Genomic DNA, 14,130 nt, shown 5'->3' with positions numbered 1-14,130 from the left:
TTCCTGCTTGATCTGGGCGAAAGCTTGTTGCTGTTCAGGGCCCCAATGGAAATTGTTCTTCTTGCGGGTAACCAGGTAGAGAGGGCTCACAATCTGGCTATATTCAGGAATGTGCATTCTCCAAAAGCCTATGGCACCTAGGAAAGCTTGTGTTTCCTTCTTGTTGGTCGGTGGAGACATCGCAGTGATCTTATTGATGACTTCAGTGGGAATCTGACGCCGTCCATCTTGCCACTTTACCCCCAGGAACTGGATCTCCCGGGCAGGTCCCTTGACTTTGCTCCTCTTGATGGCAAAACCAGCCTTCAGGAGAATCTGGATGATCTTCTGTCCCTTCTCAAATACTTCTGCTGCCGTGTTCCCCCACACAATGATGTCATCAATGTACTGCAGGTGTTCTGGAGCCTCACCCTTTTCTAGCACAGTCTGGATCAGTCCATGGCAGATAGTAGGACTGTGCTTCCACTCCTGGGGCAATCGGTTCCAGGTATACTGCACACCCCTCCAGGTGAAGGCAAACTGAGGCCTGCACTCTGCTGCCAGAGGAATGGAGAAAAACGCATTTGCAATATCAATGGTCGCGTACTACTTTGCTGCCTTGGACTCCAGCTCATACTGAAGCTCCAGCATGTCTGGTACGGCTGCACTCAGTGGTGGCGTGACTTCATTCAGTCCACGGTAATCCACCGTCAGTCTCCATTCTCCACTGGACTTACGCACTGGCCATATGGGGCTGTTAAAGGGTGAACGAGCCTTGCTGACCACCCCTTGGCTCTCCAGCTCACGAATCATCGTATGGATGGGGACCACAGAGTCTCTGTCGGTGCGGTATTGCCGACGGTGCACTGTTGCTCTGGCAATTGGTACCTGTTGTTCTTCAACTCTCAGTAGTCTCACAGCAGAAGGGTTGTCTGAGAGACCAGGCAAGGTACTCAGTTGTCTGATGCCTTCTGTCTCTAGAGCAGCTATCCCAAAAGCCCAGCGATAACCTTTTGGGTCTTTGAAGTACCCGTTCCTGAGGTAATCTATGCCGAGGATGCATGGGGCCTCTGGACCAGTCACGATGGGGTGTTTCTGCCACTCATTCCCAGTTAAACTCACTTCAGCTTCCAGTACCGTGAGCTCCTGGGATCCCCCTGTCACCCCAGAAATAGAAATGGGTTCCGCTCCCACATACCTTGATGGCATTAGAGTGCATTGAGCGCCGGTATCAACCAAAGCCGTATATCTTTGTGGGTCAGATGTGCCAGGCCATCGGATCCACACTGTCCAATAGATCCGGTTGTCCCTCTCCTCTACCTGGCTAGAGGCAGGGACCCTCTAATCCTGGTCATGGTGCACGTTGCTCTCCTCCGGTGAATATGCTCTTGATGTCCCTTCAAGAGGATCACTCATATCATCATTTCTATACCTTCTGATGTTCTGGCCACGAGAGACCGGAGCGGCGCTGGCTCTAGATGAGCTCCTTGTGGTAGTTGTCCCTCTTTTTAGTTCACGTACCCGGGCTGCTAAGGAGGAGGTGGGTTTTCCATCCCACTTCCTCATGTCTTCTCCATGCTCCTGGAGAAAAAACCAGAGGTTACCTCGTGGAGTGTATCTTTTCTCCCTGGCTGGGGAATGCCTACTCCTAATAGCAGAGACTCTTGTTGGTTCTGGGGAGACGTGGTAAATTTCTTCCTTAAGTTCCTTTTTTAGTTTCTGATGGCCCTCTTCAATCAAGCTCCGGACTTGCTCAGCCAGCCTTGTTTCCACAGATGAGACATGGGTGCGAAACGGGGCAGTGACAGTGTCCTCGTAGATTCTTAGTTTATTGGCCAGGACACCCACCCTGTCCTCACCTTCTCTCCATTGCAGTGTTGCCAGGTAACGGGAGTACATCTCTGGTCCAAGCCGTGCAAATCTCAGCCACATCTGTGACGTGCACTGGACACCATCTGGGCTCTTAGGAAATCTCTCATCTTCTGCAAAAATGATCTCCAGCACAGCCAACTCCCTCAGGCATCGGATACCCTGTTCCATTGTGCTCCATTTTCCCTGGTGCACCTGGAGGTCTTCTTTGCAGAGGTATCTGTCCCTTACACTTGTCAGCAGTCGCCTCCAGAGGCTGAGAGTTTCTTGGGTTTTCCCAATCCCCTGGTCAATGACCACATCCCGGGACAGCGATCCCAGTTGCCTGGCCTCACTTCCATCCAGGATGGTGTCGTTTGCTGCAGCGTCCCAGATGCGGAGCAGCCAGGTTAGGATGGACTCGTTCGTCTGGCGGGTGAATTCTCTCCGCAGGTCACGCAGCTCACCTAGGGATAGAGAGCGAGTGATAATCTCTGGTTCTGTCTCCTCCGCTGCGTGTGAAGGTCCTGCCTCACCCTCATCAGTCACTATGCGGACTGATTTGCTTTTTGATTTCTTTTTCTGAATGGGGGCAACTTCTACCGGTTTAGGCTGCTCTGGTTCGGTGACTGTTTGTGTGGAGGTGCTCATGGCCCTTTTGGTTCCTTTCTCCTCTGTGGTAGTCTGCGTAGACATGGACGCTGTTGTTTTGCTCTTGGTTCTTTTCTCCTCTGTGGCAGTCTGAGTGGACACGGATGCTGTTGCTTTGCTCTTGGTTTCTTTCTCCTCTGTGGCAGTCTGCGTAGACACGGACGCTGTGGCTTTGCTCTTGGTTCCTTTCTCCTCTGTGGCAGTCTGTGTGGTCATGGATGCTGTTGCTCTGCTCTTGGTTCTTTTCTCTTCCTCTTCAAGAAGACGCTGTACCACACCAAACAGTGCTTTGTTTCTAAGCATGGTGTACATGGTGCAGGCCATGCAGAGAAAACAAAACAGCAAGACTAGGCTGTCCTTGGCATCCAGAGAGAACTCAATATTTTTAAAAACTGCTGTGCCTGACCTGAAAGGCTGGAAGAAACCACTCTCCACTCTTCTCACCAAGGGCAGGGTGCGATTGTTGAGAAGGTCCCAGATGTAGCAGCCCAGACTAGGACAAGCAAACAAAATTGAGTATATATTCCGAATGGTATTCATTGCCTCACAGGTTATCATGCCATAAGCATAATAAACCAATAAAGCAATTCTCATACCATTCCCTGGTCTCAACAGGAGCAATACAACAGGCAAGTAGTTCCCCATGTGAGGGAAAATATAGAGAGCAAGATACAGTACCCATATAGACAAGCCAACCACCATGGTGGATAGGTTTCTGTTAATATGAAATTGCAATTCTGACTTTCTCTCAGGTTAATGCCCCACGTTGGGCGCCAAAATATGTACTAGTTTGAAATCAAACCAGTGAGAGATCGCAAGTCAGAATTATAATTTAATAGGAAAATGATAAAAAGAATAAATGCAATAATATCAAAAACACTGACAGAGTCAGAATACAGCCTGGAACCCTGTTAGGGTGATGGTAGTCGTCCAGATGAGGTGGTCTTGTTGAAGCGTGATCCTCTGGAAGAAAGGGGGTCTGGTCTTCAGCTGAAAGTCCAGCAGTAGCTCCTGTCCTCTGGAAGTCCCGTAGGTAAGGGCTGCTGTGGTGTTCGAATTCTCAGCTTATATCCAGTATGGAATGCTTGGCTCCTCCCTCGGGGAGGAGCATCTCACAATGGGATGGTGAGTCATGAGATAAGGCCTTGATGAGCCATTAACAGAAAACAGTCCAGGAGGAAGTTATCTCTGAGTCATGCAGCAAGGCAGTGGTGGGCCCATTAACAGGGGACAATACAGGGGGAAGTTATCTATGAGTCATGGGGCAGGGCATTGATGGGCCCATTAACAGAAGGTAGCCCGGGGGGGGGGGGGGGAGGCAGGGAGCACTGCCTCACCTGGTTTCAACAGTACATGAGGATGGTGATAGAATATACTGCAACCCAGGACACCTTTTCAGATGCTACGTCTTCTAGCCCGTCTAGTCCAGACTGATTTCTGCTTGGGATAAGCCTTAGCTCTCGCCTGGGAGATACAGTGGGTATGTGAATATATGTGAATATATACACAGGCTGTGAGAACAGTCTTGGGAATTGGGAAGCTATCTCAGGTCTGCTAATACACATAAAGCCTGCAGAGCTCTTCTTGCCATGAAATCCCCAGCACTGCCACCAGGGAAAAGCAATGTTTTCCCCTGTATGGAAAAAACTGAGGGTCAGCACAGAATTCCCAGTCCTCTTGGACTGCCAGGATGAGCACTGTGAGAGCTGTACATTTTTACAACAGCTCTGTCTAATCAGTACAAATTCCAAGAGTCTTCCACCCCTCAGAAATAAAATTTAGGTTGGACAGTACTTAAGTGAGTCCAGAAAAATAATCACTGGTCATATGCTTAAGCTAAGCACATGCCTCTGAGTTTTACTGTAATATGTCTTCAGCAAAAGGACTAAGACTTGGGAAAAATTGCATTAATACAACTGTTTGGATTACAGTGCACCATACTCACCTGCCCACTTCTATTGAGAGGATATTATCAATAGGCCCCTTTTAAGTTTACTTGCTGTGATGCTGGGAAAATTTTTACCAACATTTGGGGGAAAATGTCTGTTTTCAATCCAAGCTGTAAAGCCATGAGAAAGGGATTTTGAACAGATGTCCCATTGTAACTAGAATAAAAACAGACCAGAAGAAGTACATGTTGAGGTTGTTGCCTCTTATAAAACGATGCCTTATCCTTCTCAACCACATTCTGCTTGCCATCCTTTCAAAGCACCTTAGCCACCTATCTAGACATCTTGCTTTGCTTCTACATTGTATGCTCTGGGAAAGAGAAAGGAAAACAGCAAATATGCCTAATAAACCTGAAATTAATCACTTCCTTGTGTTGTCTTAATAAACAGAGAAATAAAATTATGTAGCCGCTACAGATAGCAAAGCTAGGAAATACAAAAAAAATTCTTAGGAATCACAAATTAGATCCCAGATAGAGGAGAGTCTGACACATGTTTGTAGTGCAAAAAACTACGAATGTGTCAGCCTCTCCTCTATCTGGGGTCTAATTTGTGATTCCCAAAAATTTTTTTTTTTGTTTCAAAGTCCAAGTGTGGATTTTGAAACAAGTGTGTTGAACAGACCATATCAATAAACTTCTATTAAAGGCATTCACAGATACATCTTCCCTCTTATTCTTTACTCCCCCTTTTGTCAAACACTGAATGCAAAAAGAATTTCTCTCCATTTAGAGCACTGAAATGGTTGAGTGTACAAACAAAACTTCTACAGTTTCTGCTCTTGTAAGTCCTCCCTTCAGGATCTTAACTTTGTCTGTTCTGCCTTCTGTGCATGTACTTTTGAAGCTTTGAAATTATTTGAATGTAAACTCAATTGTTTGAAACCGAAAAGCAAGAAAATGTTTGTGGTTTTTTTCCCCCTGCATGTGTACAATGAATGCCCAAGGAAATACAGTGTCTGGGAGAGGAACTAAAGGAGCATTTCACAGTGGGGCTTTCTTACTGAGAAATAATTTTGACCTAAGTTAGGAAATAGAATGAGGCATAATCAGACCTAGTGGGAAGGATCTCAAAATCCATAGGATAGTAACTTTCTATTGTTAGCCAAGAAATTAATCTTATTAATCAAGAAATTAATTAGTTGTCCGTTTACTGGAGACAGCTCACAAGCAAATGCTGTTGCAAAGTATTTTCAGAAGGATGAAGACAATTTACATGTTTTGTGCAGGATGTTCACTGTGACTTGACAACAGTCAGCTTTATCATAATTATACCTAAGAATATTAAACTTTTATAGTGTAGGGATCCCATGGCAAACTGGTTTTGTTCAAGATTCTTCCTGGTCTTTTTGGGGAACAGTAATAGTCATGTATTACTACATGTATCCACATTTCCATTTCTTTACTGACTGCTTGAAAAGTTATTTAATTCAATGCAAGTACATAAGGAAGAAACAAAGAGGGCTACAGTTTACAATCTAGAGAAGCCTATCAAGAAATTTAATATTAATAAAGAAATTTAATTTTAATATCTCTTCTCCATTTACATGTTATGGAGAAGGAAGCATAATGGAAGAGGATGCAATTTAATCCACTGTCAGTAATTTAAGTTTCATGGATTAGCATTCTCCGTAGGAGATATTTCTGTTTCCTCTAAATTCTAGATGAATCTTTAAAAAAAGCATTATTAATTCATCTAATATTTTAGGCTAAAAAATGTGATTTCTCCTGGATTTAGTCACCAGCCCAGCTTTGCTGGGTGTTGTCAGCCACAGGACTGAAGTTATGCTCTCTTCAGAACTGTTAGTGGATCTGATTGCCTTGAGTCCCCCCTAACCCACTTCACTTAAAATAAACTAAGTTTCCAAAGCTCTCCTAGAAAGCATGGTGCACACTTGGCATTCTGAGAAATGAAGGTTTGGTATAGACCATTTTAATCACTTTTCACAGGTGCTTAGAAAAAATAAAGAAATTGATAATGGTTCTCAAACTTTGTTACCAAACAAGTTGTATTTTTTTAAGGAGTCTATGCAGCAGTGGGAGAAGATGTCATAAAATTCTTTTAACTTTAGCACAATAGTGCTGTATTTGTGGTTAATCTTAGTTTTGTACCATATAGATCGTAGTACAAATGCCTGAGATTAATGTGGCCTTGTGTTAACTCCCTACATCTGGGACTAATAAGTCTTGTGCCAACTGATGTTTCCTTGTTTACTTACATTACTGATTAATATGTGCTAGTAGATGTCTTAGTTTTGAGAACAAAGATAGAGGGTCAGAGTAAAGAATGATAAGAGAAGGGCATCACGGCCTGACCACATATTTGAGATTCTCTCAAAAACAGAAGATAAATCAGAAGGTCTGCAGCCATAATATCGGGAATTTTGACCACCAGATGACCACCCACGACCATCAAAAGGCCCCTACTCATATCAGTAAGTTCTCATACATTCAGTATTCAGGACATGTAATGAATAGAAACAGGATGATATGTTTTTAGTTTCATGAACAAAACTTGATCTATTGGGTTGCTGCTCAAGCATGTTTTGAGGAGAATTCCCCATGCATCCAGCATCACTAATAAAGTAATGTTGACTTTCTAACACAGCTGATTGGTTGGAGAATTTATTTCCCAGATTTCAGTGGCACTTGTGTCAGTTGAAATCCACTTGGACACCCAGGAAATAAAGTTCTGAATGTTTTTCAAGAAACTGAAGAGGTCTACAATAAGTGCAAAATACAAGGCAGAAAAAAGGGTCTTCATGGGGCTAGTATTTTTATTATCTTATTAGACGTGTTTTGTAATCACTTAGTGTGCCTAACTGACTTGGCAAAGAATATGAAAGAGTACTTGGTCCTAGGAAAAACATGTTGACCTGAAGGAAGACTGGTTAGAGAATGATCTGTGTACCACATTGTGTTTTGTTTTTTCACTTCTTACTTATCTTTTTCAAGTTTTCATCTTGACAGTAGCAAATTCAGGTCTGGATTTGTACATCCTTAGAAAAACGAGCTTAGAACTTTTTACTCTTCAAGGAAGAAATATTTTCTGCTTATGAAAATGTTATAAATGTCTTTGGAGCTAGGAACTGGACATGGTGGAGGTGCAGGCAGAAGAGCTGTGTGACTACTGCCATGAACCCTACATGGGCTGTCTTCAGAGCACTGTTTGCACTTGTGGGTTGACTAAATGTGTGGCAAATCCTGCCAAAATTCAAACACTATATCATAGCACTAATATATCTTACTGGAGCTTTGCAGATAACCTCTATGTGAGATGTTGTGAGTAGTTTTATGAACAGAAAAAAAAATATAGCCTGATATTAATTCTCTGCTTCAAGCCTCACATTTGTGTTAAAAGAGGTTGTGCCAATATAGGTCTTTTATAGTTTGGACTTATTGATTTCCTGATTCTCTTCCTTCAAGTTTCAAAGGCATAGAAGTGCTATGGAAATTGCACAAGTGTGTTCTTTGGCAGGTTTCGTCAAAGTTACCAATGCCCTTTGATGTTGCTTTCCAACCTGACTTCATAAATTTGGCTTTGGTTATTCTAGAATAAAGATGACAGAGAATTCCTGTGGGTTATTTTTGATTTGAAGCGCTGATTTTAAACAGAACTCTTTCTTTATTTTTTTTTTTACCTCCAGATTCAGCATGTTATAAGGTTCCCAGCAGGCTACCACTATCCACTTTCCATCCTATACCTAAGAGAAGCTTGTCTAAGAGAACTTTTCACCTGAAAATTTTTTTAAAAAAAATAAATAATAATTAATAACTTTTCAGTAAAATGTAATTTCCTGCTTATGGTCCTTGCTTGTGTAGAAAATAAACAGAAAGCAGTGAGGTTACTGCCAACGCAGGGCACCCATAACACTTGCTGGGCTGGGCAGAGACTCAGCAACATCTCTTGATGAGTGTTCTCTACTGAATATGGATGGCTCTGAAAACAGATGACTTTGGGAGCAGGGCTAGGGGTTCAAAATCCTGCCAGTCACCATTCAGTGCTGGCAGAAGTCTGCCAAGCTAAATTCAGATTCGGCTCATAGAGGAAAGAATAAATGCTCCATTTATTAAAAGTTGGGAGAACTCAACCAAGAAGGAATTACAGAATAAATATATGCCCAAAGGGGCTTGAAGCCAAGGTAGAGCTGTTGTATTTTAACTCCTGTTGTGTGCTGCAATATGAAATAATCCATATTGCCACACCTGTGGTGACTGATTTATACAGCAGGGTCTCCATCATTGCTGTTCATTATTTAAAGATCCCAGATCTGATTGTTGCCTGTTGGGAGTTCCTGAACACAACTGTAGCAGGATGCTCTGCCTGGAGTCAGGGGTACAACAACTCAAATACCCTATTTGCAAAGCTATCAGTGGTGAATGGAGAGAGGGATGTCATGCTGCTTTTGGTGATGAAGAATGCTGAAACCAGCGTGACACATCTCTGTAATGAGGTGGAGATGTTGCAGATCTGATAAAAAACCTGATGAAGAAACCAACAAAGTGGTACTGTTATGAATTATTTAATGATTCTGAGCTGATACAGCTGGCCTGGAGTCATATGACTTACAATCTATCACTTTATAAAAGTACAGTTCCAGTTCTTAATGTCAAGGTCTTCCAGCATATCTCCCACTCTTGGGGTGATGCATGTCAAATCATCTGTTCAAGGAAACACTTTAGCAGAGAATCACAGAATCATGGAGTCACAGAATGGCTTGGGTGGGAAAGTGTGACAACCAAAGGGTCACTAAAGATCATCTTGTCACAGCCCCCATGCTGTGGACAAGGACACCTGCCACTAGACCAGGCTGCTCAGAGCCCATCTAGCCTGGCCTTGAACATTAGCAAGAATGTGGCATCCACAACTTCTCTGGGCAACCTGTGCCAGTGCCTCAGCATCCTCACAGTAAAGAACATCCTGATATCTACTCTAAACCTCCCCTTTGTCAGTTTAAACTCTTTACCCCTTGTTTTACCACTATAAGACCTTGTAAATAGTCTCCCTTTGGCTTTCTTCTAGGCCCCCTTTAGGCACTGGAATGCTGCTGTAAAATGTCCCTGGAGCCCTCTCTTCTGCATGTCCTCTAAAAGGGCTGTGGATGCTGCTTTGTACTTAATTAATGCATTCTTTTTAATTCTGTAAAATACCTGTACGTGGGTGACCTCCCTGTTGGTTCTGTAACAAGCCACATGCTCCTGGCAAGTCTCAGCTTCAGATAAAGAGAGGCTGCAGCCACAGGAGGGCAGCCGTTCAACACACCATGCTGAAACTTCAGCCTCTGCTAAAAAGTGTGATGAAAGGAATAGGAGAGAGTTATATTGAACAAATACCAGCCACAGCAACTGGCCTTATTCCTTCCTCTCCTGTGTAAGTTACTGTGATGAGGTGCTTCAAGCGTAGCATAAAATAATTTTTAGACAAGTTCCAGATGAAAGGGTCTTTTTTATGTTTCTCTCAAGTTATGTATAGACTTATACCAACCTCAGAAAATCTATTTCCTCCCTTTCTCAGTAAAAATGTGCAGCAGACAGACATGAAATACTGGGGAGGTGCTTTTTCAGGGTACTTTTAATACTGCCATTAATTTATTGCAATTATTCTTGCATTGTTTGGTGAAGGAGATGTGGTTTAACTTATCTCTATGTTTAAATATTTGCTTTCTTACTATATATTTTATTAAGGATACTATTTAAATAACTAGCAATTTATTAAAACAATAAAGTGATTAAAAGAATGTCTTCAGCAACAAAATTAAGAGATACATGACTTCATTATAGTCTTAATCATAATTAAATTTACTTAATTTTACGAAAGTAAAAAGACACAGCCATGTGAAAAGGAGCTGTTTAGTGAGGACTGAGGGGAAAACAAGCTTTCACGAAGCAAGTGTTGGAAATGCAGCCCTATCACAAAGCTCAAGACAGAAACAAGTTCAGCACCCATTAGACAATTGTTGTGTTTGCCTCGCTGGCAGAAGCAGTGAAGGGCATACTGCACTTCCTGGCCTCCCCACCCCTATCTTGCTCAGACAAGATGCCCTCATCCTCTTGCTGCACAGAAACCCTCCCTAGTTCCCATTGCCCTGATGCAAATGAGCTCAGGCTGCCCAGGAAAGGACACACAGAGGATATATATTTCCATCTGTAGCTCCATGGATCATGGTCACCACGAATTATGGACCAAATACATTTGGGTATGGCTGTATCTGTGTCATACAAGGTGCTGACTTCATGCAGTAAACCTGTGCTAAAAAAGTACAAGAATTAAGGCTTTCCCCCACCCCCCCAGGTTCTTGGGAAAACTGCTCAAAGCTCACTCTTGAATGCAGGCTTGACATCAAACCACTTGGCTTGACTGCTATACTTACAGTACAAACATGGTCAGATGGCAACAGCAAAGAGAAAAAATTATTTGATTAACAACACATCATTATTTGATGAACAAAAATGTTTTTTTGTGTTCATGTGCCCTGAAGTAAACCCAGTCATTTTAACTTTGCATGTTTAACCCACAAGAATCTTTTCTATTCCTGACTGTGGCAACCAGATGTTCATCCATAACCCTGAACAGTATTTTTATGGCCAATGTTAAGCCAAGTCTAATATCTGGATTTTTTAGTTGCTAAATTCAGCTTTGGATGCTTTGTGGGGTCCATCTCACAAAGCTCTCTTCAGCAGACAGCTGTACCCTGCTGAGCTCTGCTATGGGATCCCTGCCCTGAGCAGACATTGCCAGCCACTGCGCAGAATGAGGAGCCTGCCTGCTTGAAATTTTGCTGATAATTTTGTTGCTGTAACTTTTTCAGATACCCACAAGATGGTGCTGCTATCCTTTGGTTGAACCTTGCAGAGAGGCTGGAAGGATGGCAAAGTAGCAGAGAGCAGGAGTCAGGAATGTCAGAGATGCTGCACGTATCATATTGCACAGCTGACATATTTTTTTGACAAGTATAGATGGACCTTAATTGCAGTGAATAAAACCTTCATAAAAATATCTTAGTGGAGGACAGTGGAGCACAATAGGCCACTGTCAGAATCTAGCACATCAACAAGGGGAAGCCTAATAGCAATTTTTAAATATAAAATTCAACCTTTTAGTTTATAAGAAAAGATTCCTTTCTAGCCAAATCTCATCTAGATTAAAGCTCTTCATTGTGGACTCTACAATAAAGCAGTGCTACTGCTATGAGGAAAGGATATAGCTTTTTTAGTTACTTCTTTGTTAAGAATCAGAAGGGATAACGGAGTCACTTGCTCCTGTCATTTTTATATAATGACCAATTGGTCTTCAGAAAGAAAAAAACCTAAGCCACTGTTTTGTTTTTTTTTTGTTCCATATGTGTAGTTTTGAGGTCATGGTACTATTCCTGTAATTCAGCAAAAGGAAAAAAAAAAAAGTATGAATTTAATTCAATAGAAAACATTTGTATTAAACAGAAAGAGATTAACCTAGGCAAACAACATGTGGAAAATTTTGTGATTGAGCTTTAACACCCAGGGAGATGCTGAAGCTGGCCAGCTCCTGCACTCTGGTGTCAGTCTCTTGCCCAAAGCCTCTTTCCACTGGCAGGTGGAACAGTACAGCAAGTTATGTCACTGTCCTAAGGAGCAGGACAGGTGGTAAAGTCATGGGGAGAAATGAACTTGTGCCTTAAGTAAGGAACCATCATCATCCTGCCCATCCCAGACCCATCATGGCAGAGGAATTCTGGCAGTGTGCTTGATAACAATGCAGAGAAGAATGAGAACCTCAACTACAAATTAAAGGAACATATTGGGGGCACTTCTTTAATGCTTATGACAAGAATTAGCTTTGTTACTTAAGTGTTTGAGGGAATCAAAAGCCAACAGTGACATAAACTGCAACAGTCCAAACAACAGGTCACATTCCTCTGTTCAGTGAATGGGACTGAATTCAAAGCTGCTGTGTTGGGGGTCACCATGCTATGAAGTGCATCCAAATTCCATTTTAGTAGCTGCATAAAAAACAGGCCAGGATAGTCTGTAATAAAGAAATGGATAGGAACACTTGTTTCTCATATCTGCCTCTCAACTTCTCATGCAATGTTCATGTTAAGATAAATCAGCTGTTTTTTCTTTCAACACATGTAGATAAAGGGAAGTATTAAATATATCAGTGGCCTGTGGGCCATAGACTGTCTGGTTGGTCATTAAAATTCAGATTAGACAGTTGTACCCCTTGACCATTATTTGACATAATAGTCTACAAGAGCCACAGCATCCTGGATGACCCCTTATTTACTATCTGTGATTGCACAAGTAGCCAGGTGGGCATGTTGCTGATCATGTTTCTTACTGCCTTTGCAAAGCTTGATTTACATGTTGTCAGATCCATCATTAATTGGCATCAAGGACAGGATGGAGTCTTTCCAACGCTTGCTGGAAGCCTTAGGAAGGGAGCAAGGTTAGAGTTTTCTCCTAGCGGGCAGCAGATTGTGTCCAAGATAACCAGACCAACCTGCAAACCACCAGAGATTAATTTGAATAGCATTGTAAAACCAGTCACTGCAAACAGGGTGTCTTGGTTTGAAAAGACAGGTGTCTGCTAAAGAAGGCAGAAACCTCCCTTGAAATGGAAAAATTTAACCATCCCCCCACTCCCAAGTTATTATAATTCTGAATTCAAGGGGCTCTCAGGCAAAGATATGGAAATAGGAATAACAGTTCTTTACTAGGAAAATTAAAATAAAAATGCAGTAGTAAAAAAAAAACCCTACCCGTTGACAGAGTCAGAATACTGACTGTTGGTCAGGGTGTTGGTAGCAGTCTGATTAAAAGGTGGCTGCAGTTCTTCTGGAGTGACAGATGTGGTTCTGTTGAAGCAATGATCCTGTAGAAAGGCGTTGTTTTCCTCTGGAGGTCTAGTGGTGGTGTAGATGGGTCCTGTTTTCCTCTGGGAATCCAGTGGAGAAAGGCTGCTTATGGTGTTCCCAGTCTCAGATTATATCCAGGTGGGAATGCTCCCAATGGGACGATGTAATTTTATCAGTCATGCAGCGAGACTCAATGGCCCATTAACACGAGATATCCCCCTGGAGGGAGGATGGCTGTGGAAGAGATAAAGAACACTGCCACACCAGGTTTAACAGACGGTAATAGAATACATACTTTTGGTTATATCTTGCATTGCAACCCAAGACACAGGGTAAGAGCCAAGGTGCCTCAATCAGCCTCCTGAGTTGCTCCAGACACAACTTGAGTCAAAATGCTGGGCAGTGTGACGCTCTTGGATGGGTGGGAGAAGATAAGCAGGGGCCAAAAGGAGCCTGGCACCTCAATTGCCTAGCCTCTTAAGCCTAGGCATCAATGCTGGAGTATTAGTTGGCCACCTTTGCCCAACAGACCCTCTATATTGACCTCCACTCTCATTGTATCCTATGATTAAGGAGGAAATTGCTGACCACACTTTGCGTAGTCATAGCCCAGAAGTAGTAGCTCCTACCTTACCTGACTCAAGAATTTAAACTGCTTGACTGCTTTAATAAAATATCCCTGAATTATCAACACTGTTTTCAGCACAGATCCAAAGCCTAGCCCCATACTAGCTACTATGAAGAAAACTTTATCCTCGCCCAAACCAGCACAATGTTGAACAATATGTGAGCAAAACTACAGTGGAACACTCAGACATGTTCTATTTACTCAGTCAAGATGACATTGGAGGAAATCCCTTGTGTCCA

The sequence above is a fragment of the Cyanistes caeruleus genome, chromosome 1 (genome assembly GCF_971803275.1).
Source record: "Cyanistes caeruleus chromosome 1, bCyaCae1.hap1.1, whole genome shotgun sequence".
Taxonomy (NCBI): Eukaryota; Metazoa; Chordata; class Aves; order Passeriformes; family Paridae; genus Cyanistes; species Cyanistes caeruleus.
The sequence above is the reverse complement of the archived record's forward strand: the minus strand, read 5'-3'. Positions refer to the sequence as shown.